The following is a 16204-nucleotide window of genomic DNA, read 5'->3' on the forward strand; positions in this document are numbered from 1 at the left end:
GTAAGAATAAGTAAGAAGGAAAAAAGATAGAAAAAGAATAGGAGATCGTTCTCCAAAATGGCGAGTTTTACGACGTCATCGTAAAACCTCTCTTGCCAATCTCGTAGTAGCTTCTATTCGTTTTCTATTCGTTGAAAAAAAAAAAGAAAAAAGAAACAAAGAAAGAAGAAAGTAAAACAGAAAGAAAAGAAAAGGAAGAAAAAAAGGAAACGTCGTTGGGGTAGCGAGTAGGTGAAGGAACTGTGGGGGTGGCAAAGAGGTAGATGGTGGTGGTGGGGGGGTGGGGATGAGGATGAGGATGAATTAGAGTTACGTTCCGCGGTCTAGAATTTGTATTCTGCATAGAATTCGCGTGTAAAAAAGGGAAAAGAGAAAAAACATGCGTGGACGCGGCCGTCAGTGACAGAAAACACGAATTGCCATTACGCGTGCGAAGAAAGTACACGCGAGTGATGAAGAAAATGAAGTGGGGGGGGGGCGGGCGGGAACAGTTTTCTCTCCGTAGATACATATATATAAGTTTTTCCATGTGTGTGTGCGAGATAGAGATGTAGAAGTAGTAGTATATGGAGCGTCAGTGAAGCGTCTCGGCGTCGAAGGCGCCAAAGCGTCGCGGCGCCACCCTCGGCACCACCCCCACCCCCCGGCACCACCCCCGGCGCCCGCCACAACGCCGCCAGTACCCCACACTCTTCGCATCCTACTCACCCTCGCATAAACCGAAACCTTCATCCCTTCTTCTGCGTTTTCTCTCTTCCTATCTTCATCATCCTTCTCTCTTCTCCTCTCTTTTTTTCTTTTTCTTTCTTCATTTCTTTCCTTTTCTTTCTTCATTTCTTTCTTTCTTTCTTTCTTTCTTTCTTTCTATGTCGTCGCCACTGTCGTCGTCGTCTCGTCTTGAATTTTGCGAAAATCTTCGAGGCGCCATTCCTCTTCTTCGTTTTTTTCTTTTACGAGAAAAGGATAGGACCGCCATAGGACGACGCGATTTTGGAAATTGTGAAATTAGCGACCGTTTCTTTTTTTGTCGTCAGGATTTTTCTCCTTTTCATTTTTCGTTCTTTTTATTGTTCGTGCTTTTTTTTTTTTTTTTTGTCTTTTCCAGTAAACTCGTATGATTTTTTGTTTCTTCCTGTATTTTTTCTCTCTCTCTCTTTTTTTATACATATAATATATTAATTTTATTGGTAGTTATTATATGACAGATAGTAGAATTCATTCGTATTTCCTTTTAATCTCCTTTTATTATGGTATACTTTAATCGGAAATAATTTCGTGTATTAATTCGGTAATTGAGTCGAGTTGGTTGATCGGATCGTGGTTGGTAGGGGTGGAGGAGGGGGTTCGTGACAACGAAAAAGAAGGAAAAAAGGGGGGAGAAAAATTCTGACAGTAGGAATAAAACAGGAACGCATAGCAGGCGGGGCAGGGTTTGAGGGACAACTAGGAAAAGCGACGACTACGAGCATAAACATCGAATACTTCGTTTTCACTATCTGAATCATATCTAAGGTTCGCTATCTCGTTGAGAGTTCCCTCGTAAAATCGTAGAACCCATTGGACGACACTATCTATCTCTATCTATCTATCTATCTATCTTCTCTCTCTCTCTTTCTTTCATTTTTCTTCTTTCTTTGTCTGTTTCATCTGGAGTGAGTCAGACGAATCGTGAAAGTGTCCACGCGTGCTACCCTCGCGAATCTCATAAACTCGGTCCTATGGTTCTACAAACTCCCTGGTCCCTACCCTTCTCGATTTATCTTTATTCCGGGGGAAGGGGGTAGATCGGAGGTAAAATTTTCTCGACGTGCTCAATGCAGAATACCTTAGAGTTATAAGATTCAAAATGGAACACTTAATTATGTATATATATATATAGGTATATAGAAATGAACTCGTTCAATTTAATATAATCATATTCTGAATTTGATAGGGACATTTCTTATAACAATTTCATATTAATCTTTTTCTTTCGTTTGGTATATTATAATAAATAATATGTTTCATTTTTAGATGTTCAATTTTTCAAATTAAAAATATAACAACGAGATAAACAATCATGATGAATGATATATACAACGACTATAGTTGACCAGGTTTTCAATCAAATTCTTTATCGTAAATATTTGTATTGTTTAATATTATATACAAAATATATACACATTAGGTTGTATATTAGAAATAAATATTCTTATATATAATACTTATCATATTATATATATATATATATGTGTGTGTGTGTGTGTACGTTGTACACTTCGATTCGAGATTTGGATCAAATTTTCTCTATTTCTTTCTTGTTCTCTGAAGTCAACGATGAAAATAGGAAAAGGGCTTTCGAATTATAATAAATCAAGCGTCGTGTACATTTAACGCTTCACGGGATCGTGCTTGATCGCGAAAAGTGGAATTCTCCCTCGATCGAATGCACTTATCACCCTAAAAGATCTAGACGTCCATCTTGGACGTTTCGTATAGCGCATCTGTCCTTTCGAAGATTGTGGAATGGTAACTCATTGCTTTGTTTCTTAATTATATATGTCTATATGCAATAAGAACAAAATTACAATTGGATACTCTCATTATACTCAGTATATACACAATCATACACTACTAGGAGTAATTTTAGGCTCTAACACTTTGCCTACTTTATCTTAAAGAAAATTATTCAAAGAATTATTCCTCGAATACAATTTCTTAATACATATATTGTATAATACATGCATATACAATAAGAAAATATATACACATATAGAAAAATAGATGTATATAAATATAAGAATGGAAGAATGAGAAAAAATATGAAGATATTTGTTTCGGAAAACGTAATCGATTTTCATTTTAGAAATTGTAGTTTCTCTCTCTCTCTCTCTCTCTCTGTTTTAGTTTCTTTCTCACTCGTTCGGACGATCCTTCTCGGTGCCATCAACCCTTATCGTAGTAACGTCAATCATTCTCTAGCGTTGGTACGGTCGAACTTATCGCTCGATTAATCGCTCTGACAATGCGCCTGTCGATTCGAGTTATTCTCGGATTCGCGGCACACAGACAGCCTCGATTGCAAAGAGGAGTTTTCATTTTGATTTCGAAAGCGCGCGAATCCGGGCAAAACACCAGGCCGCACACACAGTTTTCGTTCTGTGCGAAATCTATCATTGTACCGAAACAAACCTTACACGAAACATTCGATCGCGAGTATTTCATTATAAATTATCACATGTTCTGTAATTAGTAAAATCCATAAATTGTATATTTATTTATTTATAAATGATAGAAGTTATATCGTTCATTATTCAATTAACTAAAATCTTATTGTATGTTAAGATATGTGTTTTTTATTGTTTGCAATATTAAACCTACCACGCGTGGTCAAATAACTGCATCCTGTAATTTGTAAAAATCCTGCAATTTGTAAAACGCGTAAAATGTACATTTATTTATTTATGAATGATAGAAGTTATATCGTTCGCTATCCAATTAACTAAAATCTTATTCTATATTAAGATATACATATTTTTATTTTTTAAATCGGTTATTTGACCATTCACGTTATAGGAATAAGTATACATGAAGTATCGATAGGTTTAATGTTAATATTGAAAATGATTACAGAACATCGTCGTATCACATTTTATGAAGCAACAATTTGACTAGAATTCATTGTAGTATTTCAAATCTAAAGTTTTTCAAAGTATTCCTCCTTCTTACCTATCAAAAACTCCAGTCACGTATCATCACTCGTAAACGTTGACCGCATTATTCCTACGACGTACTGGAACTATCATTTCAAATACGTTACCATTTATATTATATATTTTTTACTTTTCATTTTTATACAATGTTACTTTTATCAGTTTACGTAATCAAAGTTTTAATTAGAAGAATTATCGATCGTTGATTTATAAATTAATAAGACTTATTTTTCTTCTATGTTAGATTTATTGATTAACACGTACCGTAACCACCTCAGGGAAAGGGGGGTGGTTGTGTATGCGCCCCTATACTGAACTTTTCGTTCGATTTTCTTTTCTATTCTTTTTTTTATTTTTTATTCTTTATCGTATGAATTAAAAATCATCCCTATATATATATATATACATATATAGTGTACGAATATTTATCGTTAGATCAAACTAACTTTGTTGGTTAAAAATTTCGTGACTTTTTTTTTCTTTTTTTGTAGCTTAACATTTTTTGTTTCGTTTGGTTTGTAAAGGATCTCATTATCGGTGGGGGGGGAGGAGCAGGGGTGATCCACCCACCCCTGTGGCGTCTTACGAACATTCACGGTCACCCATAGGAAGTTCCGGCCGAAAGTGCCGTTGCATAAATTGCCCGTAGATCTCAATTCACCCCCCGTCGGGGGACGATGACCATTCTCTTACACGTCGTGCTCCTGAGTGACATTTTCCTGGCGTTCGTGCGTCGCAGAGCAGAAGACCACCCTCTTGTGATCCCGCATTATCATTCTCTCTCTCTCTCTCACTCTCTTTTTCACTTATTTTTTTTTTTTATTTTTTGCGTGTGTGCGTGTGTTTTTTTTCTCTCTAGAACCCCCGTTTACACGTATACACCCTGTATATCACCACCCAGGGTGATCTTTCGTCAAACGTTCGATCGAAGAACAACTGTGACATCTTTCTTCGATGTTATTCTAAACATTTCCGACATTCGTTTCAACTGAAATTCCCTATTATCGATCGTTTATAATTAAATTCATTCGAATGTTTAAAAAGCTCTGTGTCTCGTTACTGACACTAATTCTAATTTTTTTTTTCTTCTTAATGATTAATAAATTATTCTTTTATATAATCTACTTGTTTTTAATATGACAATACTTTATGTTTAATATCTTAATCGAATAATAGGGAAATTAAACGAATAGTGAAGTGTTAATTAAGTGAATAGTCAAGGTAAGACATGAAAAAAGTTAGGGGAAATAATGATATACAAATATCATGACTCGACTCGGTTTACCAAAGTCCAAAAAAGTACAAGAAGAATAAGAATAAGAATAAGAATAAGAATAAATAAAATGAATAGTTAGCAATAACGAAGATTCTCACATGTATACCAAAGTATAATAAGTAAATATATGACACACGAGTAGTGAAAGGGAGAAGGGGAGGGGAGTGAGGATTGTTAATACATAAGTATAAAAAAGTAATGAGGGTGGGGTGGTAGGGGATGTTTTTAACGTAACCGTGGCCTTACAGAGGAATAAGAATAAGAGTGTATAAGTGATGTACACGCACGCACACACACACACGCAGAGAAAGAAATATAAGAGAAAAGAAATAAAAAAAAAGCGGAGAAGATTTTGCGAAACAGAGGGAAAAGGGTGGTGGGAAGTGAGAAAGGACGAGGATTGGCGAGAAAGGAGGGTTACCTTGGTATTTCTCCGATGGACCAATCGGGTAACGAATTTCGTAGCCACGCAGGCGCGATCTAAGGGAGCGTCGCGAGTTTTAACCCTCGAGGAGGATGGTTTGGGTGGCATGCACGAGGCCGCAAACCTATCACTTCTTTGGCGACAGCGGTCGGAGTAACATCCTCGTCCTTTCTCTTCTCTATCCTATCACGCCGTACCTTCTTTACAATATCACATCGCATTCTAAGTCCTTCTCTTGTAATCCTAACTTTTATCTATCTACCTTTCTTTCTTTCTTTCTTTCTTTCTATTCTTTCCTTTTTAATCCTTATCCAATCATTTTGTCAATCTTATTCTTCTCTATCTTCTTTCGTGTTACTTTTCATCCATTTCTTTTTATTTTACATTATTTTTGCTCTTTTTTTTCCCTTTCTCTGTGTGTATTTTATCGTACATTTAATTCATTTAATTGTTGTTTTTGTATTTCATATTTAATTCATATTTTTGTTTCTTTTATTGTATCCATTCGTCTAACCTTTTTTATTGTATTTTCTTGTTCTTTTTCTTTTTGATTCCTCGTCACGTTGAACAGTCAAAGTTGAATTTTTCTCATCTGAAATTGTCCATTATATTCTTATTTTTGGTTGTTCGAAATAAAACAAGAAAATGGATTCTTCGTTGTATCGTTGGATGGTATCGTTCGCGACCGGAAACTTCGTATCGGAGGAGAACGTGCCGATCATCATCATCATCATCATCATGGTGTTCTCCATAAACTCGACGATTAATAAGACGACTCGTTGTTCGCGCACGTTTTATTATCCGGCGATCGGACCGTCCGAAGAAACACGATGAGTACCATCAATTTATCATTCCTCGAGTTCGAAAACTTTTTTCAAAATAATTCTCAGATGTTTTCTCTATTCATTTTTATCTATCTCGCGTTATGTATTATTATTATTATTATTATTATTCCTTAATTATTTTTTCTTTCCCTCACTATTTTTTTCAAATTTCGTCAAGATTTTCATCACCTTTCAAAAATTCGTTCATATTTTTCATTCGCGTTATCTCAACATTGTCAATTATATCATCCATGGTATTTCTTTGAAAATATTTTTTTATTTTGAAATATTTTTTTATTTATATTTTGCAATTTAATTATATCAATCGAATAATACGAATTTATTTTCGGCGTATAGAGGTGGTCGTCGTCGTCGTCGTCGTCGTCGTCTCGTTGTCGTCCCGAAACATTTCTCTCGTGCCTTAAATTGCCGTCCAATAATAATCGCATCAACTATGACAATAAACCACACGCTTTCGTGCCACCTTTTCTGTGATCTTTTCTTCTCTATTTATTTCTATTTCTCTCTCTCTCTTTCTCTCTCTCTCGTTTATTACTCTCCTCGTCTATCTTAAAAATTCGCGCAGAAAAATATCCCCGATAAATAAATAAGCATTCAAAGATTTTCTATCCTTTCTTCGATTTTCCATCGCCAATGGAATTTTTCTATCTCTTTATCCTCTCCCCCCTCTTTCACCCCCTTCTTTCTCATTCTATTTCTATACGAAATTTCGCGTCTATCTCACATACAAAATTTCCTTAATTTTTCACGCGAACGAATTTTTTTCGATTTTCGTTTCCCCGTTTAAGAAGAAGAAAAAAAGAAAAAAAGTAAAAAAAGTAAAAAAAGTAAAAAAAAAGAAAAGAGTAAGAAAAAACAAAAAAGAAACATTAAGGAAAACAAAAGACATCGTCCGTCCTATTTCAATCCCTCGTGTGCCTTTTCTACCGAAACCTTCTCTACTTTTTTCGTGCCTGATAGAGATAGTAACCCCCTTACCACTATTCCGTGCCTCCGGTACTTCTCAAACCGTTCAAACACAACAAAAATCTTTTCCTTCCTTCCATCGAACAAGACAAAAGAGATTTTTAAGTAACGAACCTTCTTTTTTACCCGGATTTTTTCTTCTTTTTTTTATATTATTAAATAAAAGTATAAACGAAAAAAAATGATATAAAATCCGAAAAAGTAAAAGGAAGATTTGCTTGAAGAAAAATAAAAAGCAAATAAAATAAAGAATAGAAGAAAAAGTAACGCTATAATTAACAAAAGAAAAAGAAGAAGAAGAAAAAGGAAAAATAAGAAAAAGTTATATTCCGAAATACGATTACAGTTTGTTTGAAATTTCAAGAAAAGTAGTACAATCGAATCGCGTTGCTTTCCGCGAGATCGAGAAACGAACTTCTCTCTTTTTGTTTATTACTTTTTCCTTTCTTTTTTTCCTTAAAAAGAAAGCCATCCTCTAACTCCCCACCCCTATCCCTTTTACGGTTCGTCGAAGTAACGAAAAGAAAAGTGAATTTCTGTTGTGACGAAACAAACTTTCAAGCTTGAGGTGAGTAATCAAGATTTTTTATTTCTTTTCGGTTACTTTTTATTTTTATTTTATGATCACCCGCTTTTTTGTACAAATGTGTCTTTCGCTTGCGTAGAAAATTTGTATATTCTTTTATATATGTATATATATTATTTTGTATGATATTGTGATTTAATTTGTATAACGTTATTGGTTCGTTATCCACTGCTATTGTATTCGAAGTTTTTATATCGTGATATTGCTAGAAGACCGATAGTAGGTTGTTGATTGTTTGATTAGGGGTTCGAGGGGGTGTGGGTGGATCTGTGTATGTGTGTGTCTGCGTGTGTAGAGAGAGAGAGAGAGAAATAACGTATGAAAGGATGGGGGTTTTGGTTGAAGAAGAATCCATGAAAAGTTATTTTCGAAACGAATTGTTTTCTTAATTCTCAACGTAACTGTTTGTTTCGTTATCACCTGTTGCTGAGCCTCGGCTAAAACATTGTTTTCGATATATGCTCAAACGCTTTTTCCGATTGATTTACCTTTCTCCTTTTTCTCTTTTCTCGTTCTCTCTGATATATAAAATATATAAAAGAAAGAAGAAAAAAAAGAAAAAACGTGATATTTTCCATCTTGAAAAACCATAGATTTTTCTATAGAAAAGAATAAACTAGAATAAATAAATCAATTGGATTTTTTCTATCAAATACAAATTGTTTTTTCTCATTTATTCGTATTTTAAAGAGAGAGTACATTTAATGCGACAAACGCGAGAGCAACAAGAATTTTCCCTTTTGAAAAGAAAAAATTGATTACCGGGGCAGTAGGTTTGTCTACTTTCCCCTCCCGGCCCCCTTCCCGTCCCTTTTCTTCTTCCTCTTCTTTTTCTTCTACCCTTTCTTCGATCAGGGATAGAAGAAAACTTAATTATCAAGGTTGAAATCGTGTTAGTTAGTGACTCTCTTTAAGGTCTTGAAATCGGATAGTATAATGCGAGAATAAACTTTCCGGTACCCCTAAAAGAAAGAAAGAGAGAGAGAAAGAGAGTAAGAAAGAAAAAAAAGAGGACAGTGGAAGAGGAAGTGTTTGGTGAAAGAATGGGGGTTGGGGTTTCGAGGGGGGGTAAAAGGGGATAGGAGAGAACGTGAATAGGAAAGAGAGATAGGAATTGTAGAAGAGAGAAAAAAGATAAAAGGGGGATGGAAAATATCACTGTGTGCGAAAACAACCAATCCAACCCTTTGGAGGGTTGTTCGAATTCTCGTCGTACCGTGAAAACCGCCGAAAAAAAAGAAAAAAAAAGAAAATTCGGATAGCATCATCGTCCACGTTGTAAAACAAATCGTTTTAAATCGGGTTAATTCCCCCGTGGGTTCTCTAAACGAAACCAACAATTTTCTTCTTCCCCAATTACAAATATGACGGATTAATTCTACACGCTTCTCGTTTATAACGAGACGTAGGTAGGTAGGTAGGTAGGTAGGTAGGTAGGTAGGTAGATAGGTATGTGATATCGATCACCTAATGTCAAAGATAATAACTGTAATTTGCATTTGGTGTAAATTAATAGGGGGATAACGAAGGAAAAATATATACTATTACTATATAGGGACGTTGTCGAGAGAATTGGACAAATTTCGGCCTAAGTACGTCGCCAGATATCGCAATCCTGCTAAATTATATAGAGGATAGAATAATAGGATTGATTGAATTACTGTAGGGTGAAATTTGAAGCTATCTTGATGGCTTTCTTTTATATTTTTGTAAATAAAGTGAAAAGGAAATAAAAAACGCAGGAAATAAGGAGCATAAGGAAAAGATAGAGAAAAAGAATACAGAAAAAGCAAATAAATAAATAAATAAATAAATACGTATACGAGTAACATATATATATATTATATCTCTTGTTTGAACAGTCTCAAAGCCATCGCTGATTTGTTCGTACTCGAGCGTAGCTCCAACCTTTCGCTACATTTCACGGGGGTGTGTTATTGGGGCACTAGTGCGCAGAAGCCCCGAATATATCCGACTACTCGTGCAGCTCTCCCCACCAACCCGTTCTAACCCCTCGGAAATAAGGGGTGGTTCCCAAGAATCCTCTCGATTACATTTCGTGTCGGGGCTCGGATCGCGAACTATTCAGTTTCTGTTCGTCCTCCGAAGCGAAACGTCGTCGTCGTCTTTGCTCTCCTCGTCCTTCGTGGTCGTGCCCATTTTTTTTTTCCATCTGTCTCACACTTCCTCTTTCCCTCTTTCTCCTTTTATTTCTATTTATTAATCTTTTCACATCGTCGTCGTTTTGAACGTTTTCATCGTTGCGCATACACACTCATGCATATATACACACACACATACACATACACACATGCAACGCATTCGTGATAAATCCTTGGAATTAATCGGACATTCGAATACTCGTGGACTCGTGTCGTGTTTTTCAACCAATCGGTGATACTTTCATTCGCGATTTGATTTTGATACCACGTTGAAGAATTATCCTTGTGTTATTTTTTTTTGAAGTTATACTTCTTTTTGTTCTTTTAATTATTCTTTTGTCTCTCTCTCTCTCTCTCTCTCTCTCATTATTTATTTCGTGAATTTAATATACGTGATAAATACTCCTACTGTTTATATATCTTGTGTGGTATTGCGAATGAACACATCATAATGTTGTATACCATAAGACTTTATGAATTAATTATAACGTACTTTGAGTTTAAATTCAGACGTTGAGAAGAAGCTTACGTAAAGAGCATCTACATATATACTGCCAACAGAAGCCAGCAGCAGTGTCTTCTACTATGAATACTGAAAATAATTTCGTCTATTAGAAGTTTATACGAGAAGTGTAAGAATCTTCTTGACACATCCCCTCTCATTGCTGGTTACTTCGTGCTACGTGATTCAACTTTAATCAAGAAGTTTGTTAAATGATCGTAAGTAATTATACAAAAATGAAATATTTCGTTTTTTCTTTAAACGAATAGAAATAATTTTGGTCATTAATTTATCTTTAAACTCGTCCGACTGACGAATGATGTTATAACAAAATATATATCGGAATACATTTATTTACGTAACGCACAGATTTCCATGGAAATTAGAATTAATTAACATTCGTAATCGTGTTCGTATAATCATCGATACGAACCTCTCCCCCGATTGATGATGATCATTATTATCGGTTATTATTATTGATGAACACGTGACGTTCACCAATGTTCTATTTCTGTTAAACCCACCCCGTTAGAATGAATCTCAAATTAGATGAAAAACAAGAAGAAGAAGAAGAAGAAGACAAAAAAGAAAAAAAAAAACGTTTCTTTTCACACCTCTTTGACATTTCGTCGCAACTATTACTCTTTCTTTTTCTACGAGAAAAGTTGTGCAAAGTGAATCTCATAAGAGGGGGCTTTGGTTGACTATACTCTTACGCTCGTACTTTCTACAAGATAATCTCGTTTTCCTCGCATAGAGTAGCCCCCCGTCCCTCCCCTTCACCCCATTTGATATCTCATATTCTTGAAAAGTCACCTTAATAGGAGACAAACTTTTTCCTAAATTTTGTATCCATCCTTTCAATCCTACTATAATATCATTTTTTGTTTCTACACACAATTTATTATTCATCTACAATTTGCAACCTAACTGTTTATACGTGTGTCGGATATAAAAAAAAACATAGCTTACATGCAATCAAATTGTATGTTCTATAACGGGGGTTGCAAAAAGAAAATGATTTCATCGAATACTAAAACATGTACGAATTAACACACGTTACAAATATTCAATTAATTTTTGCGTTAGATTTATAGAAGAATGTATAGCAACGATAAATGATACGAACGCGAATACTAGGAGAAAGGTTTTTCGTCAGGGGTGGTTTGGGGAGGTTTGGGGAGGTTTGGGGGTGCGATAAACTCGAGAGAGAGGACATCGAACCGGACGTCAATACGTCCCAAAGGGAGAAAGTTAATAAGTCATTCGCGGGAGTGTGTAACAAGGTACACACGGTTATATTGTGCGTCTTTTATTTCCCCCACCCGCACCCCCACCCTCATCCCCATCGCACACTCACACCCATCCACCCGGTTATTCTTCTGTGGCCCTATGGAACTTTATCGAAGGGTGCGGAGAGGGAATCAACGGGAAGGGGAATAGTGGGGGAACGAGGGAAGAAAGAGATGAAAGGAAGGGGGTTGTTTCAGATATAAGAATAGAGAAAGAGAGAGGGTAGTTTGTCAGTAGTGAAACGTGGAAAACGAGGCCCGGTTGCAACTGCAAGCTCCTCGTAGTTTCAGTAGTCGCTGTGATGGACTTCTACGTGGTTGGTGGTTGGTGGTTGGTGGTAGTGACGCGAATATTAAACAGAGGGGTGGGTGGGTGAGTGGGGGTTGGAAAGAAGAAGGTTTCAGTTGTTCCGGTGAGATGCAACTTTCTCTTCTTCTTTTTTTTTCTTTTTTTTCTTTTTATTCTTTTTTTCGTCTCGCTCATTCTATTTTGTTCTCTTTTTCTCTCTTTTGCTTTGGGTTTAGGTTCGCTTAAGAACGGAACACGCGATAAGTGCCGGTGGTGGTTTCAGACACGAGTAAGGTACATAAATGGGATGCGAGTAGTGTGTCTCGTCTTCCTTAGTCGTTTAGTCAGTTACCGATGACAACTTAAAACGCTTTTTTTATTTCTTCCGTTCGTGTAACAGCTTTGTTCAAATTTAACAAACATTTGTTTGCAATGTTAAACAATTTTTTGTTTTCTTTCCGATTTTAAATATTACATTTTTATTTGATATTTTTTATTTTACATTAATCAATAGTTTATACGAGTTTTAAGTTCAATTGGTTAACACCGAATTGTAAAACGATTAATTGTCCGATTGAAATTAATTGGAAAATAGAAAGTTAACGATTATATTTCATTTCAGTATTCAGTTAAATCAAATTATCGAACTAGGTCGAAATATACACGCATATCCAACAAATTTCTAGAGTAACACTAACAATAGAATAATGTTAATTGATTCATAACACGACATTTCTAATTTTCTTATTATTTCTTTTTCTCATTTGCATTACCCTGACGTGTTTTAAATATAATTTTAGACGATAATGAAATATCAATCTCTTACACTTTCTCTTGCAATGAAATGCCAAAAATAATAAAATACAGAGAAATGGAATCGTTTAGTTATTATCAAATGCGTGACATTTTCTTGTTTCCATATTTAATCGATCGGTACAGAAGCGAATGTCGTAGGAACCTAATCGATCGTATACAGAAATGTCTGCAATTCGATTAGAATGAGAAAGAGATAGATAGGCAGATAGATAGAGAGAGAGAGAGACAGGTAGAGGGACAGAGAAATGTCGAAGCATTAGTCGGATCATTGCAGTTGCAATCGAGCGAATCCGTTGCATCCTCGTGTTCTCATTATCACATGACATTTCTCTACTGTCGACTTGATTCGAGTTAAGTGTGACAGCTAATTAATGGACGATGATCGTTGACGATCATCTTGGCACGTGATTTTAATTAAACACCATCTAAAAATATGTTACTGTAGTAGTGGTAGTAGTAGTAGAAGTGATGACACCATAATAATTCAAAACAGGAGTTTGATTTTTTTCGGGTTTAACGTATAATAATATATAATAATATTCATTTATATTTATTATTTTTCAATTGTAACATAATATAAACATTTAACATAATATAAACATTTAATACACAACATTAATATAAACATTTAGTAGTCCTTAAAGGTAATATGAAATTATAAATATGATATTATTAAATATTATTAATATGAAAATAAGTAAATGCGATCAATGGGGGAGGGTGTACACTGATAGGAAACACCCGTGTCTTTGATAAAATGTAACTTCCAGAAAAAGTAAGATTTAATTTTAATTAATTAAGTATATTTTTGTTAAATATAAATATGTGATTTTTAAATGATACTGTGATACGTTCATAACAATTGTATAGTTTGTACAATGACAAGATCGAGGTTCGTTTGTTCTATTTTTTCAATGTATCAAATTAGATGTGATCCTTATTGCCAATAGGGAGAAAATGCGTGATATAGTGACTCGAAGGAAAGAGTAGGGTGCTTCAGCCAATTACTTGCATTTCTTTTTAAGGGTCGGTTAACCCCTGATTTCTTAATGATACCCTTTTACGTTTAGGAGAACTAATTCTGGTATATACGAGATAAAAGATATCAGGAGGGTGTAACCAAAAGTTCGCGCGTTCGTTTATTGTGTCGTTTCTTTTTTTAAATAAATTTTTCGTGTATATAGAAAGTAAAAAGAAAAGAAAAAAAGAAACGAGAAAAGAAAAGAAAAGAAAAGAAAATTCGAAATTTTCATTTGAATATTCCACGCAAGTGACGTCGTCAACTTATATCGATGTTAAAAGAATCCCATCGCAAAACTTTCGTTGAATTTATTATCAAGTACGGGGAAAAGTTTGGAAAATAACGGGGGTGGGTGGGGGGCGGAATAAAAAGTGAAAATCTTATTAGCACGGGGAAAAAAAAACCTTCGAAAAATAAATAGGAAGACAATCCTACCCATCTCTTCTCGCGTGCATTTTCTTTTTTTTTTTCTCAAGCAAGAGTCAACCAAGATTTATCGATCGTGTAGTCGAGTATGTTGAATAATTTTCTCACGTAATTCATTATTAGTTCGTCGAGTATATAATTCTTTTCTTTTCCATTTTCCTTTTTCTTTTCTCTTAGAAAACTTTTCGTGAATTACAATCGGACGAGAGATTCGATTTTCCTTTTCCCTCGAACTTTAAAGAATCACGGAATACAAAATACGATTCGATTGAATATTAATATTGAAAAATAATATTACAGTGTTATCTTTGTTTTTTTTTTGTTTATATTGATATTTATTTCACTTGCATGTAAAGTAATTTTATTGACTGACAAAGAAAAAGAAAAAGAAAAAACACAATTAATTCACGAACTTTTGGTTCACCCTGATATTAAACGGAATCCTGATATGTAACATTGACGCAACCCCTGATGCAAACCTTGATGCAAACCTTGATGCAAACCTTGATGCAACATTTTCCTATCCAACGCATGAAATCGAGAATCTTTACATTATTGCGATTGTCCTGAGAATAACTTGCGCGTATAGTCTCCATTGTATGTGTGCGCGTGTGTGTCTGAGTGTGTCTGTGTATGAGAGAGAGAAAAGGAGGGGTTCACAGCTAGAAGGGATGGTTACAAAGTGGTGGTAGGGGTTGCTTGTGCTCGAGTTTGACACAGTCAGGGATCGTCGTTGCTTAGCAACGTTTAAGGGTAGAAGTTCACATAGGCGTAACATGTATATATGTTCCAAATTATATTTTCTATAACCTTCTTCTTTCATCAGTATATTATAGTACATAGGTATAATACAATTAAATCGTTGCAACTCCTAGATTTTACTCAAAATAATTATAAGGAATTTTTTTTGGAAATGCATATAAAAAAAAGAATTTTATTATAAAACTAGTAATTTTATATTCGTAATATATAAATATATATCATATATAGAAATACATATATATATAAAGTGTATTTGTATAGATAGGTAAAGCACGTGAACGATTGAAAAAACGGATCCCGTAATTGAATGACCCCTTGGGATCCAATGGCATTTGGATTATCCCTACTGCTCTTTGTAAAACAGGCACGTTTTCGTAGGTGGAAAATACGATATATTCAATCGATCAGATTTATCCAAAGAGAAACTAAATATTATTATTATTATTATTATTTATAATTGTATTTCATATAATAATCAAATAGAAATTGATACGGAAATTTTGTGCGCGATAATAAAATGAAAAAACTTTTTATTCGTAAGTGAAATTAATAATTCGTATAATAAATAAAATATATACAGTTTTATTTGATAGGTTGATTAGGTTTTTTTTTTTTTAAATATGGAGCAGGTATTTCTCTTTCATATTTTCGTTCATTCTTTTTTATTTCTTCATATATTAAAATTTGATTTCGCTTGTGTTCCAGTGAATAGATAAATGCAGAGTGGTTATTTTCCAACGACAGCACGAAAGAAGCCTTTTGTAGTCGGCTAAGATGTTATCGATGCTTCTCTCACTCTGTTTCTCTCTCTCTCTCTCTTTATTTCTAGGCGACCAATAAAGAAAGAAAGAGAAAGAAAGAATGAAAAAAAAAAAGTAAAGCTGTCGTTGTCGACACCGTTCGATCGATTTTCCAATCTTCGTTAAAGGCACGTGTCATCATCGGTAGAATTTTATTACGATCGATGATTAAATTAAATTCGTTTAGAGAATGTCACATTTGCACATTTTTAAACAGTTTAAAAATAATATATATATAGACAATTATAATAGAAAAAATTGTTCTATTTTCTATATATTATAATTAATATAATTTTTGTTATCTTTTTTTTTTAGATTTTTATTCGACTTCACTCTCATTCTTTC

The 16204-nt window shown here is 34.5% G+C and overlaps 1 protein-coding gene across 1 annotated transcript in view; it reads left to right on the forward strand.

The window, feature by feature from the left end:
* Nucleotides 1–16204, forward strand: part of LOC122518299 (spermidine synthase) — a 33627-nt gene that overhangs the window by 6577 nt on the left and 10846 nt on the right. Inside the window, exon 2 of the mRNA XM_043637168.1 lies at nucleotides 10462–10671. The gene's annotated coding sequence lies outside the window, so the exon portion shown is untranslated. The remainder of the gene's footprint in view (nucleotides 1–10461; nucleotides 10672–16204) is intronic.

This window comes from Polistes fuscatus, unplaced genomic scaffold, assembly GCF_010416935.1.
Source record: "Polistes fuscatus isolate 324 unplaced genomic scaffold, CU_Pfus_HIC Scaffold24, whole genome shotgun sequence".
Classification (NCBI taxonomy): domain Eukaryota; kingdom Metazoa; phylum Arthropoda; class Insecta; order Hymenoptera; family Vespidae; genus Polistes; species Polistes fuscatus.